Source organism: Balaenoptera ricei, chromosome 11 (genome assembly GCF_028023285.1).
Source record: "Balaenoptera ricei isolate mBalRic1 chromosome 11, mBalRic1.hap2, whole genome shotgun sequence".
In the NCBI taxonomy this organism is placed as follows: Eukaryota; Metazoa; Chordata; class Mammalia; order Artiodactyla; family Balaenopteridae; genus Balaenoptera; species Balaenoptera ricei.
In genome coordinates, this window is record NC_082649.1 from 10,253,587 (window position 1) to 10,268,523 (window position 14,937).

At 40.9% G+C, this 14,937-nt stretch overlaps 1 protein-coding gene across 1 annotated transcript in view; it reads left to right on the forward strand.

The window, feature by feature from the left end:
* The first annotated feature begins 230 nt into the window (after positions 1-230).
* Positions 231-14,937, forward strand: part of LOC132374341 (phosphatase and actin regulator 1) — a 299,168-nt gene continuing 284,461 nt past the window's right edge. Inside the window, exon 1 of the mRNA XM_059937944.1 lies at positions 231-368. The gene's annotated coding sequence lies outside the window, so the exon portion shown is untranslated. The remainder of the gene's footprint in view (positions 369-14,937) is intronic.

Consider the following 14,937-nt stretch of genomic DNA (forward strand, 5'->3'; position numbering starts at 1 on the left):
AGTCAGGTGACAGGCTCACTGAGTAATTCCCTGCAGAAGGAGACAAACTGCATGTTAAAAAGCTCAACAAATACTCAAAAAAAAAAAAAAAGCCCAGGCCGTGAGTTCCAGACTTGCAAGCTGCAGTTTCCTCTGAATTCTCTCCGGGCTGAAACAGCTGGGCGGGCTGGCTGAGTCCCAGGACTCATAGAGGCTGCGGAGAGGCAAAGCCGAGTGCAGGTCGGGGGTCTGGCCTGGGTTCCCGGGTTACTTTCTGTTTCATTTAGACATGTGCCCTGTTTCTGAAACTGGTGGCTTCCAATGTCAAGGAAAACGCAGGACTCCTTGGAGGCTCCAGCCAGGCTTTTAAGAACCGGGGCTTTGTAAAGGTAAGAAGCTATCCGCGTCCTGCCGGCTGGGGGTTGCCGCCTTGGAGGGGTCTGGGTGCGAGCAGGGGACGCCAGGAGTCTGCCAACTTGTTCTGGGATCTGAACGAGGCTGGAGAAACCTTCTGCGGAGGGGTTTTAAGGTTAGGAAAGGGATAAGATGGACCCTTCCCGCCTGGATGGGTGGCCCCCCCAGTCCTTGGTGACTTGAATTGACCCCCAACTCCTGTCTGCGCTCTTCCCTTCCCCAGTTCCATCCCACGAGGGAGTTGCTCTCCTGTCGGGGAATTGGCATGGGCTGGCCCGGGGCTGGGAGGGAAGGAGAAGGGGCACCCGGCACGGAGAGGCTGTCTGAGCGTGTGTAGCATGTGTATTTCACAGCCTGACACTTGAGATTGTTGCTCAGGCTGAGAAAGCGTCGTTTTTGGGGAGCCAGCGAGCAGAGGCAGGGGAGGGTGCCTGTGTGAGCAGAGAGCTTTGGGAAACCTGTGAGGTAGGCATTTGAGGCTTAAAGCATTGCACTGCTGTTTGTGTGCTTGTCAGTTGGATTTTATATTGGTTTTGTATTTTGTTCAGTTTGGGGACTTTTCCCTTTTTGGAGCTGCCACTATCAATTGATTTGGTTTTTCAGTCCTCGGACTTGCTTCACTGGATGTCTTGAAACCCACTGGTGCCCTTGTAGCTGTCTGGAAGTCAGAGATCGATTAGGAAACTGGTGCTATTTTTTTCAGATCAGGGAGATTCACTTGCAAATCTCACTGCCCTGGAGACTTGCTGGGAGTCCTGAACGCCTGCGGAGGCTGCCAGCGCTTAGGAACCTAGGGAAGTTACTGACTTAAAGAGACAGGAGAGGGAAAATTGAATGGGCAATTGTTAATTCCCGGAAGGTGGGTGCAGGGAGAAGTTGTCAAGGATCAAAAAGAAAGATGACTGGGAAAATGAAAGGATAAGTAAAGGAATGGGTTTGGTGGGATCCCAGCTGGGGCTGTGGCATTTTGAGGTTTGCAGCATGGGGATAAAAATCAATAAGCAAACTGATAACAGCTCACTTGGCATGAATAAGATTCTTTTTTTTTTTTTTTCCACTGGGTCCTAGAGAACCTGAGAAATAGGCAGGCCGTGAGTTTGGAAGAGTTCTTTTTTTTTTTTTTAACCTCTTTATTGGAGTATAACTGCTTTACAATGGTGTTTTAGTTTCTGCTGTATAACAAGGTGAATCAGCTGTACATATACATATATCCCCATATGTCCTCCCTCTTGCGTCTCCCTCCCACCCTCCCTATCCCACCCCTCTAGGTGGTCACAAAGCACCAAGCTGATCTCCCTGTGCTATGCAGCTGCTTCCCACTAGCTGTCTATTTTACATTTGGTAGTATATATAAGTCCATGCCACTCTCTCACTTCATCCCAGCTTACCCTTCCCCCTCCCCATGTCCTCAAGTCCATTCTCTACATCTGCATCTTTATTCCTGTCCTGCCCCTAGGTTCTTCAGAACGTTTTTTTTTTTTTTTTTAGATTCCATATATATGTGTTAGCATGCGGTATTTGTTTTTCTCTTTCTGACTTACTTCACTCTGTATGACAGAGTCTAGGCTGGAGAGGATGTGGAGAAAAGGGAACCCTCTTACACTGTTGGTGGGAATGTAAATTGATACAGTCACTATGGAGAACAGTATGGAGGTTCCTTGAAAAACTAAAAATAAAACTGCCATATGACCCAGCAGTCTCACTACTGGGCATATACCCTGAGAAAACCATAATTCAAAAAGAGTCATGTACCACAATGTTCATTGCAGCTCTATTTACAATAGCAATCTAAGTGTCCATCGACAGACGAATGGATAAAGAAGATGTGGCACATATATACAATGGAATATTACTCAGCCATAAAAGGAAACGAAATTCAGTTATTTGTAATGAGGTGGATGGAAGAGTTCATTTCTAATTGCTATTCTTCTTGACCACAGAAGGTGCTCTAAACAAAATATGGGGATGTTAGAACCAGAGGGAAAATGTGCTTAGAATGATGCCTACAAAGATGTTTTCAAGTTTCTGCTGCCCTTCCCTTCCCTTCTTTCCCATCCTACTCCCAGTTTTGGGCAAATTATGTGATTTGAATGTGTCTAATATAAACAACTCCTTAGACTGATACAGTTATCACTGCGAGAGGATATTTGGGTACTAGAATGAAAATGATCTTGAGTCAGTGGTTCTTAAATCTTTTAGATCATGGACCATATTTGGGAATTGAAAAAACTTAGCTGACGGTGAATTTCTAGAGTCCTCTCTCTACTGTGGCCCTGACACCCCCATCTTCTGATGCTCAACAAACAAAACTGAACAATGACAGCAAAGCCAAAAGGCATAGAATAACAAGGTTTCTAATTAAAGCCCACTTTTGAAATATCGATAGCATAAAATTATAAATATTCATAATATAAGAAAACAGTTTATGGAGCCCCTTTTGCAAGCCATGGTAGTCCCTCAAGAAAGCACCGCTTAAATAATTAATGTCAGCACAGTGAGTTCCTTTTATCCAGATTTCTATCTGTTGAAACTTGCTGGAAATCTGCGTTTCTGCACTTCAATAATATAATGAGGATGGAAATTCATAAGGGTAACCTCCAGACACCACAAGATCCATCAGTGCCTTCTAAATCACAGAAGAGTACACGATGCCCTGAACACTTTTAGTGTTGAGTGCACTTTCTTCCTCTCTAATTCTCTAAAATTTGGTAATCTGCTTAAATTGTGGTGCCCACATTTTTCACACCAAGACCCAGGACTTGTGGTCTCACGGAGGATTTTTACGTTACTTTCAGGGTGAGGGACAGTTTGGGAAATGCAGTTCAGATGCCAGGTTGCAGTTTAGATGTCCATTTTGGGCACAGTTCAATAGTTTATGGGACAACTGGTCAGAAGGTATGAAATTGAGAAGCTCTTGAAAATCCAGTTCTCATAGAAATATAGATGCTTTGGTTAAGAGCATAAGTTTTTTGGTGTTCCGATTGACTTGGGTTCGAATTCCAATTCTGCCACCTATTCAGTGAGTGACATTGGGGAAGTTTCATGACCTTTCTAAGGCTCAGTTTCTTCCTCCGTAAAATTGGATAGCGACAGTACTTACCTCAGAGGTTGTATGGGGGTAAATAAAATACCGTGCGAATACAACAGCACCTAGTATGGTATCTGGCACTGTTAGTGTCTAATAATCAGTATCTGCTGTTACTATTGTTATCACTTTTGGTACCTTTTGATATGCCAGAGACAAAGCATATACTGTGCAACTTTATTTATTTATTTATTTATGACATCTTTATTGGAGTATAATTGCTTCACAATGTTGTGTTAGTTTCTGCTGTACAACCAAGTGAATCAGCTATATGTATACATATATCCCCATATCCTTTCCCTCTTGTGTCTCCCTCCCACCCTCCCTATCCCACCCCTCTAGGTGGACACAAAGCACCGAGCTGATCTCCCTGTGCTATGAGGCTGCTTCTCACTAGCTAGCTATTTTACATTTGGTAGTGTATGTAAGTCAGTGCTCCTCTCTCACTTATCCCCGCCTCCCCTTTGCTGTGCAACTTTAGATCAACATTCGTGATCCTCAAAATGTTCTGAAATTAAGTCATTAGCACGTCTATTCCTCTATATGAGGAGGCATCGTTATCCCCATGTTTTACACAGAAGAATCCATTGAAGTAGTTTAAGGCACACAGGACATCAATGGCAGCATCAGATGGGGGATATTGGTCCCCAGACTCTGTGCCCGACCCCTGGATCACACCACTCCTGATGGTCCTGCTGGGGGTCCACATCAGGGGTGGTTTAACAAGGTCAAAGTAGCCCTTGTCTCTAGAAAGCCTCAGATAACCTTCCCAGGGAAGTATTGTAGTTTGGTGCTGAAGGCTTGGTTTTCCCTGCTTCAGCCCTGCTATTAGTTGTGGCTCTGACCTTTTCTCCTCCTGAACTTGCTGAGTGCAGAGTCCCTACTGGTGTCTCCTATTTGGCCAGCTCATGCCGATGGGTGGTAGTGACCATGAGTACCCAGTTCCAAGTGTCCACCGGGGACAATACAGAATCTGCTACCCTTGTTCAAGCCCTTAAAGACTGTGTTTCTATTTTCTCTTTGCAGATTTCTAACATAGGGATTTAATGCCTCCCATAAAACAAACTCCCCATCACATACTCTAAAGTCCAAAGACAGTCATGTAATTAATCTAAAGGGTAAAGATGTCAAAAGACCTTTACTTTTGCATTCCATAGGTATTCAGCTTCCTGTAATATTCAGAATCCACTGGTACAAGGAAGGGGTTAAGAGAAGGGATTTCATAAAAGGTCTTCTAGGTATCTCCTGGGTTTCTCAAGGAAACTAACTGAATAAAAAATCCCACTTGGGATAGGTCATAAGATGGCAGAGTGAAGAATAACGTAGAGTGACTTCTTCTAAGAAACCTACCGCAAAGACAACACCAACGTCTAAAATTAAGAGAAACAGAAACAAATCCAATAGAATTACAGAAAAATAAGATTCTAGATTCAAAAATAACAAAGCAAATTTTGAAATGTAAAAACACCCCGAACTTGGAAATATTATAATGCTAAGGAAAAAGGAAAAAAAAAGAGTGGAACGTGAGAGAAACAGCGGAGAGAGTGGGAATGAAAGAATTGGTTGTGAGTTCAGTCCTGGGCAAATCACTCAGTTGAATCTGTTTCCTCATTTATAAAATGATGACAACAATTCCTACCCTACACCCAAGGCTACTGAGAGGAACAGATGAGATACTGTGTCAAAACTAAAGAGATGACAGACCCTTAGAACATTCCCCTCCACAATGCTGAGAACTTGAACTCCATCTGGCCCTATCAGGCAGGTGTCCATAACTATACAGTATTAAGGAAAATTGACCCAAAAGGAAAGAATGTGTGTGTTATTAAGAAACAGAATTTTCTTCTTAATAATGCAGAAGAAAATCACTTTGGATAATCCATAGCTAATGAATAACCAATTACTATTATACTAGGGCTTCCGTAACAAAATACCACTAGCTGGGGTGGCTTAAACAACAAAAATTAATTTTCTCACATCTCTGGAGGCTGGAAGTCCAAGATCAAGATGTTGGAAGAGTTGATGTCTGCTGAGGCCTCTCTTGAGGATGGCCACCTTCTTGCTGTGTCCTCACATGGCTTTTCCTCTGTGTGTGCACATCCATATGTCTTTTCCTCTTCTTATAAGGACACCAGTCCTATTGGATTTGGACCCCATCCATATGACCTCATTTAACTTTGATTATCTCTTTCTAGGCTCTATCTCCAAATACAGTCACATTCTGAGGTACTGGGGGTTAGGGCTTCAACTTATGAATTTGGGGGAAACACAGTTCATCCTATAACAGCTATTAATTAAAAGGTATATTCTTGTTCTAGGAATTTAGAAGGTTTATAAAAGAAAATGGCATCTGTCTAAAGGAAAATGATATCTCTGAATAACCGTAGGGAGACCATGCCTTGGAAGGTAGCCTGGTAGACCTGGGCCAAGATTCAGGAGAAACTTGACTTTCAGGCATATTTCAACTAAGAGGGAAAGTGAGGACCTTGTGTTTTTCACTTCCACCTTGGTGTTCTGTCAAAGAACTAGCAGATTGTCCCTAGCAAGGTTGCATCTCTATGGTGAAAGCTGTTCTTGGAGGATGGATTTAACATTGTTTGGGATTAGATGCTCCTCTGAGGTCAGAAGGATTATGGCATTTCATGGGCTAGTTTCCCACTTCCTTTCAATATTCCGTCTCTTAAAGGAAGTCAAAAATTGATCCTACCACCCGGGTTCCTGCCATGCTCAGCGTGGTCATGCATACTTTCCACAGTTTCCTCAGTCAGTCCCCAACTTTCCCAGTTCCCATTCATTAGGAACCATGATATTCAGTGATATGGTTACCTGAAATACACACACACACACGTACACACACGCGCACACACGCACCTTTATTTATTCCACGAACAGAATTTGTGAATAGAGAGGAAGATGATTTGTAAGTGATACGTACACATCACTTTCTTCCTAAATTTCAGATCTTTGATTTCAGAGAAAGGGATATGGGGCCCAGCTCGTGGCTGAGATGACCCCACAAATATGGGAAGTGAGGGGAGCTGATGCCTATTCTAAATTCACAGGTGTGAAAAGGCATGAAGGAGAGAGTGGTGTCAGGGGAGGAGCAGGTGATTCGCAGGTGTACACGGATAAGGGTGGGCGTCCCCCCTGCCTTCCTCTCCCCCTCCCCACTCGCAGCTGCCCCTTTAGTTGGACCATTTGCATCCTCTGGTGGGGCACGTTGTAGCTCCCTGTTAGCAGTGTGGATGCTAGAGCCACACAGGGCACATGAGGACATCATGCAAGCAAGGCACATACCTTGATTTTCCTTTTTAAACAACTGATGGTGGTGAAAAATTATACTGGGAGGAACAAAGAAGCACATATTTAGTAACTTGTAAAAACCCCATTGTGTCCTTTTTCCTTAAAAATAAGGTGTGCTTCCAATGCCCAAGAGGAAAGAATCAGTTCCCCAAGCATCATGGTCATACCTCCTGATACTTCCCGGTACAGTGTCAGCACAAACAAGAACTCACTCCATTACTAGTAGCTTTCCTCTTTCACCAGGATCCATTCCAGAGGCAGGGGAAGTAATGAGTTAGTGCACCAAATCAGTCTGCCCAACTTTCAAACTATTTGGATGCAATGTGCTCTCTAAGTGTCAAGTACTCTCGTTTGGGTTATTAGAAAGGAACTGTTGAAAGGAACTATGATGTAATTCAGAATATATCAGTGCCTGTATTATTTAGCCCTGATTTTAAGGTTCATGACTTGCCAGAAAAAGGACCTAAAGGCTAAAAAGGATAAGGATGCAAACTCAGGAACAAACCATCAGATTTTAAGAAAACCAGTATTGGTTCCCTTTGGCTTTCATGTAAATTAATAACATAGATTAGGAACTCTTATTTAAGTTGGTTTGTTCATATGTAGACTTTCTCAAATAAAAATGTGTTTGGTAAAGCACAAAATAAAACATAACTACCTTGGAGTTTTTGTTGTTGTTGCTGTTATTATATTTAATCAGTAAGCACTTAACTATCTACTGCAGCTAAGGACAGGGTGTTATGCAAAGAGTTTTGCAAGGTAAGATGAATCAGATCTACCCACATCTATTTAGAGAAATAAAACATGTCCATACAAGTTTTAACAAAGAGAAAATGACAACTTCACAAGAACAGAAACAAATGGTTATTGAGGTTGAAAAGAGGGAAATATTAATTCCAGCTAGAAAGGGTTTTAGAAGTGTTTCTAACAAGAGTCTTGAGGGCTGAATAGGTATATTTCAGCGTGAAGGGTGAGGAGGCAGAGGACATTTCCAAGAGAGGAGAGGGAGTAAGCGAGAAGCAAAATCGTAGAAGAAGGCACACCTGGATTGTATGTGAGGCCAGGAGGCCATGTCAGTTCTTTTGGAGGAGAGGGTGAACATTGGAAAGAACTTGAATATCAAGCAGAGAATGGCAGGGTTGGAGCTTGAAACTAGATGCAGGGCGGGGTGAATGGAGAGAGATGGTGAGTGCACCCCGCGGTTACATCGCTGTTGCGGTGGCGGGGAACATGACAGTGGTTAAGAGTAATGGTAATGATCGTAAATAGATCTCACTTGTTGAGTGCCTAGTAGCTGCTGAGCATTTTCTTTAGATTATTGCCTTTAATCTGCATAGCAAACCTCAAGGCAGGTACAAATACAGTCAATCCTCATTATGCACAGATTCTGTGTTTGCAAATCTGGCTTATTCGCCAAAATTTATTTGTGACCCCAAAATCAATACTCATGGTACTTTCGCAGTCATCCATGGACGTGTGCAGAGTTGCCCCACATGTACGTTCCCAGTGAAGTTGAAGAAGGTGATACTCTGCCTTTTCGTTTCAGCTCATACTGTAAACAAGTGTCATTTTTGTGGTCTGTTTAGTCTCATGCTTTTCACTTTTTTTTTTGGCTTCTTGTTGGTGATCTCTCTGTTTAAAATGGTCCCCATGTGTAGTGCTGAAGTGCTGTCTAGTGTCCCTCCATGCAAGAAGGCTGTAATGTGCTTTAGGGAGACAATATGTGTGTTAGATATGCCTTGTTCAGACATGTCATAGAGCTGTCGGCCATGAGTTCAAGGTTAATGGATCAACAATATATACTAAACAAGGTGTCTTTAAACAGAACCACATAAGACACAATAAATTGATCAGTTGATGAAAACATTGTGACCAGAGGCTCCCAGGAACCTAACCCTATATTTCTCCTAGGAACAATGGTTCAGTGTTCACTAATTCCGTTTTCACAGTGACTTCATAGAACAAGGCTACTGTGAATATCAAGAAGACACTGGTTGGGCTTCCCTGGTGGCGCAGTGGTTAAGAATCCGCCTGCCAATGCAGGGGACACGGGTTTGAGCCCTGGTCCGGGAAGGTCCCACGTGCCACGGGGTAACTGGGCCCGTGCACCACAACTACTGAGCCTGTGCTCTAGAGCCTGCGAGCCACAACTACTGAAGCCCGTGTGCCTAGAGCCCGTGCTCTGCAACAAGAGAAGCCACCACAATGAGAAGCCCGCACACTGCAACAAAGAGTAGCCCCTGCTCCCTGCAACTAGAGAAAGCCCGCGTGCAGCAACGAAGACCCAACGCAGCCATAAATAAATAAATAGATAGATAAATAAATACATAAGTAAATAGATAGATAGATAAATAAATAAGACAGTGGTAACCCCCTCTCCACAGAGATGTAAACTGGGGTCGGGAGGGAGGGATAAGGACCTTGCCTGAGGCCACACAACAGGCAGAAACCCAGTCTGTCAGATTCGAATGTCATATTGTGATGATATACGTTTGTAATAACAAAGGCCTGGACCAGGTGTAACAATGAAGAATGGAGGGGAGGAGGTGAATTACAAATGGTTTAGGAAGTAGAATCAACAGGACTTGGCCACTGATTGCACATGGAGGGCAAAGAGGAGGAAGAGGTCTGAGAGGAGTCTGAAGTCAGGTGGAGGTGATAATCTATTGGAATCAGGAGAGCCTGAGGGTGGACGGTTGCAGGAAGGGTAAACAGCAGGTTCAACTGGGATAAAGGGCTGGGGCTCGAGAACAGAAATGCCGGTTTTAATTTTTGAGCACTCACTATACTCCAGGTATTGTTAAGTGGCTCTAGCTAAATGATCTTATTTAATCCTCACAAGAACCTTATAAGACAGGAACTATTATGCCCATTTTACAGATGAAGAGAGTGAGGCTCAAAGAAGTAAAGTAACTTGCTCAAGGACACCCTGCTTATAAACAACAGAACAGGATTCAGACCCAGGCAGAGTGACCCTGGAGGTTGTAATAACAGAGAGAAGTTTTGGAATTTGAGATCTTAGAGGAAGAGAAGCATTAATGTTAATAATACCCTATCTTGTTCTCTAGTTTCTTCTTTTTGATGTTATTTTTTCCAATATTCTGTCTTTACACTGCATATTTTCCTACTTTCATGTTTTTGTTCAAATTCTTCTCTCCCACAAGAATGCTGTTCTTCTCTCCTAGCTTTTAGGTTTTATTCTTTTTTGTCTTTTTATGTTGCAGAGGGGTAAACTTATTTGGTAGCTGCAGAAATTGGACACTTTATGTTATGTTATATTGTGCTGTTTAATTTAAAAAGTTTGAACATTTCAAGGATTCCTAGAATGTAATACATGTTACTTAAGAAAAATTATTCTCTGAATATTACTCAGCCATAAAGAAGAATTAAATTTTGCCATCTCTAACAACATGGATAGATCTAGAGGGTATTATGCTGAGTGAAATAAGTCAGACAGACAAAGACAAATATCCTATGATTTCACTTATATATGGAGTCTAATAAAACAAATAAACAAACATAACAAAACAGAAACAGACTCATAGATACAGAGAACAAAACTCGTGGTTGCCATGGGGCGATGAGTGAAATAGGTGAGGGAGAATAAAAGGTACAAACTTCCAGTTACAAAATAAATGAGTCATGGGGACTATAGTCAATGATATTGTAATAACATTGCATGGTGACAGATGGTAACTATACTTATCGTGGTGATTATTTTGCAATGTATAAAAATATTGAATCACTATGTTGTACACCTGAAGCTAATATAATAAGTCAATTATACTTCAATTTAAAAAAGAAGAATCGTTCTCTTAATCATTCTTACATTTCACATTAATAATGTTATGGTTTATTTACAGATGTTCTCATTAACAGAGGAAACATGATTATGCTATTTGTGTATTAGATTTGGATAACCTGGCATAAAATAACATGATCCTTGTTTTGTGTTTCATCTTGGATATCAGTTACCTTTGAACTTTTGTAAAGATATAAAGTCTCTCATTGTTTCCCAAATCTGTATCATCGAGACTTATTTGCCTATGTCCTTGAGACATTAAGAAATTAAACATTCCCTCAACACTTAGGTATTAAGTGTTATTTCCACAGGACTCCTAGTAGTACTGTGCCTGGAGATAGAATAGTATCCAAAAACAGAGGGTGTTTCATTTAAGAAGTGCCAGAGCTGTTTATTATATTAAAAAACTTTTAAACAATATAAAACAGGGGAAAAAAAAAACTCCTGTCAGAATCTTGGGCTCCTTCTTTCTTTCTAAAATGCTCCCCCAAGATGTCCAGAAGATGAGCATTCTTTCTGGCCACCGGGAAAGTGCCCTACAGAGCTGTGAACTCCATCAAAAACGCTTCTGCCCACAGAGCTCAAAGGCCAGACGTTTCGAGAACAGATAGCTTGGATCTCTGTAGGTAAGTGGGAAAGACTTCACCTACAGGGGAGTTTCTATTCTTTGAAATAACCCAAGTCTGAAACCCTTCCTTTGTAAATTAAAAAGAAACCTCTTGAACTATTCTGAAACCAAAAGAGAGAGAGTTGCAATGCTGCTGGCAACTGTACTAGATAGTCAACTGTGACTCTTAGGTGAACAAATTCTGCATTTGTATAGAGATCTGGTAATTTAGGAACAAAGGCGAAGACAAAGGAACCTTAAGGAATCTTTGTCTTGTTCTTAGACTGCCGTGGCCTGAAAGGGAACTGGGGAAAATGAAGCCATGTTTGATTCCACAAACACTTGAAACCATCCTTCAAATATTCTGGACGGAATAAAGTCCAAAGTGTGTTTTGCCAAACCCAAGGGAAATTAGCTCCATATGTTTCTGATTTATTTACAGTTTAATCATCAAAATATTGCTTTGCAAGGACTGGTTATGTCCAAAAAACCTTTTATGAGCCATTTTAAACATTATCTTGAGAACAGGAAGCCCTGTTTTGCCAAGAGCCAACAGATGCCTGAGCAGAGGTTCTGGAGTTGGTTGTAGGGGCAGAGCCCTGGGTGCTGTGATTTCCAAATCTGGCAGAGCAGACTTCATATTGGCTTTGGGGAATCTGTGCTCCACTCACTAGAACTACAGAAATCCTTCAGAGAGGATAACCTGAGGGGAAGGTGACCGCTGGCTTCCATGATTTCCACTCAAACTCATTATCTTTCATGGAATTTCATATTCCTTTCACCACATTCCATTTGCTAAATGATAATTCAGGAGATAACTTCTCTACCAAAATTATAATGTTAGTACCTGAGCCCTTACAAACCTGAGGTAGAATTTCTTAGAAAACAGCGGCTTCGAAGGAACCGTTGTCTGAACAAATAGGACAAACATTTTTTCTCTTTATTTTCAAGTTTTTTGTTTTTTGGGTTTGTTTTTTTTTTTTTTTTTTGCTTCTCTTTCTTTTTATTCTTCTTTTCTTTTTCCTTTTCTTTCCCTGGGAAGTTCACCATATAGTATCAATCATCCAGAAGACATTTAATAATAAACTGGTGATTATCAACATTATGTATGTGTATATGTACTATACAAGCCTGGGTTTTACTAGTTGAGGGGGAAGGCCTTTATTGAAAATACTCCTTTGTAAGGGATTACCCACTTTTTTCTCATTCTCCCGAAACTTTACCTAAAACCAAGCATTCTTTCTCTAGACTTTATTTGTTTAACATCTTTATTGGAATATAATTGCTTTACAGTGTTGTGTTAGTTTCTTCTGTATAACAAAGTGAATCAGCTATACATATACATATATCCCTTCCCTCTTGCATCTCCCTCCCACTCTCCCTATCCCACCCCTCTAGGTGGTCACAAAGCACCAAGCTGATCTCCCTGTACTATGCAGCTACTTCCCACTAACTACCTATTTTACATTTGGTAGTGTATATATGTCAGTGCCACTCTCTCACTTCGTCCCAGCTTACAGTTTTCCCTCCCCATGTCCTCAAGTCCATTCTCTATGTCTGCGTCTTTATTCCTCTCCTGCCCCTAGGTTCTTCAGAACCATTTTTTAAAATTCCATATATATGTGTTAGCATACGGTATTTTTCTCTTTCTGACTTACTTCACTCTGTATGACAGACTCTAGGTCCATCCGCCTCACTACAAATAACTCAGTTTCATTCTTTTTATGGCTGAGTAATATTTCATTGTATATATGTGCCACATATTCTTTATCCATTCATCTGTCGATGGGCACTTAGATTGCTTCCACGTCCTGGCTACTGTAAATAGTGCTGCAATGAACACTGTGGTACATGACTCTTTTTGAATTATGGTTTTCTCAGGGTATATGCCCAGTAGTGGGATTCCTGGGTCATATGGTAGTTTTATTTTTAGTTTTTGAAGGAACCTCCGTACTGTTCTCCATAGTGGCTGTATTAATTTACGTTCCCACTAACAGCACAAGAGGGTTTCCTTTTCTCCACACGCTCTCCAGCATTTACTGTTTGTAGTTTTTTGATGATGGCCATTCTGACCAATGTGAGGTGATACCTCATTGTAGTTTTGATTTGCATTTCTCTGATGATTAGTGATGTTGAGCATCCTTTCATGTGTTTGTTGGCAATCTGTATATCTTCTTTGGAGAAATGTCTACTTGGATCTTCTTCCCATTTTTGGACTGGGTTGTTTGCTTTTTGATATTAAGCTGCATGATCTGCTTGTATATTTTGGAGATTAACCCTTTGTCACTTGCTTCGTTTGCAAATATTTTCTCCCATTCTGAGGGTTGTCTTTTCGTCTCGTTTATGGTTTCCTTTGCTGTGCAAAAGCTTTTAAGTTTCATTAGGTCCCATTTGTATATTTTTGTTTTTATTTCCATTTCTCTAGGAGGTGGGTCAAAAAGAATCTTGCTGTGATTTATGTCATAGAGTGTTCTGCCTATGTTTTCCTCTAAGAGTTTGATAGTGTCTACCCTTACATTTAGGTCTTTAATCCATTTTGAGTTTATTTTTGTGTATGGTGTTAGGGAGTGTTCTAATTTCATTCCTTTACATGTAGCTGTCCAGAATTCCCAGCACCACTTATTGAAGGGGATGTCTTTTCTCCATTGTATATTCTTGCCTCCTTTATCAAAGATAAGGTGACAGTATGTGTGTGGGTTTATCTCTGGGCTTTCTATCGTGCTCCATTGATCTGTATTTCTGTTTTTGTGCCAGTACCATACTGTCTTGATTACTGTAGCTTTGTAGTATAGTCTGAAGTCAGGGAGACTGATTCCTCCAGCTGTTTTTTTTTCTCAAGATTGCTTTGGCTATTCGGGGTCTTTTGTGTTTCCATACAAATTGTGAAATTTTTTGTTCTAGTTCTGTGAAAAATGCCATTGGTAGTTTGATAGGGATTGCATTGAATCTGTAGATTGCTTTGGGTAGTATAGTCATTTTCACAATGTTGATTCTTCCAATCCAAGAACATGGTATATCTCTGCATCTGTTTGAATCATCTTTAATTTCTTTCATCAGTGTCATATAGTTTTCTGCATACAGGTCTTCTGTCTCCTTAGGTGGGTTTATTCCTAGGTATTTTATTCTTTTTGTTGCAGTGGTAAATGGGAGTGTTTCCTTAATTTCTCTTTCAGATTTTTCATCATTAGTGTATAGGGATGCAAGAGATTTCTGTGCATTAATTTTGTATCCTGCTACTTTACCAAATTCATTGATTAGCTCTAGTAGTTTTCTGGTAGCATCTTTAGGATTCCCTATGTATAGTATCATGTCATCTGTAAACAGTGACAGCTTTACTTCTTCTTTTCCGATTTGGATTCCTTTTATTTCTTTTTCTTCTCTGATTGCTATGGCTAAAACTTCCAAAACTATGTTGAATAATAGCAGTGAGAGTGGGCAGCCTTGTCCTGTTCCTGATCTTAGTGGAAATTGTTTCAGTTTTTCACCATTGAGAACGATGTTAGCTGTGGGTTTGTCATATATGGCCTTTGTTATGTTGAGGTAAGTTTCCTCTATGCCTACTTTCTGGAGAGTTTTTAATCATAAATTGGTGTTGAATTTTGTCGAAAGCTTTTTGTGCATCTATTGAAATTATCATTTGTTTTAATCCTTCTGTTTGTTATTATGGTGTATCACATTGATTGATTTGCGTATATTGAAGAATCCTTGCTTTCCTGGGATAAACCCCACTTGATCATGGTGTATGAT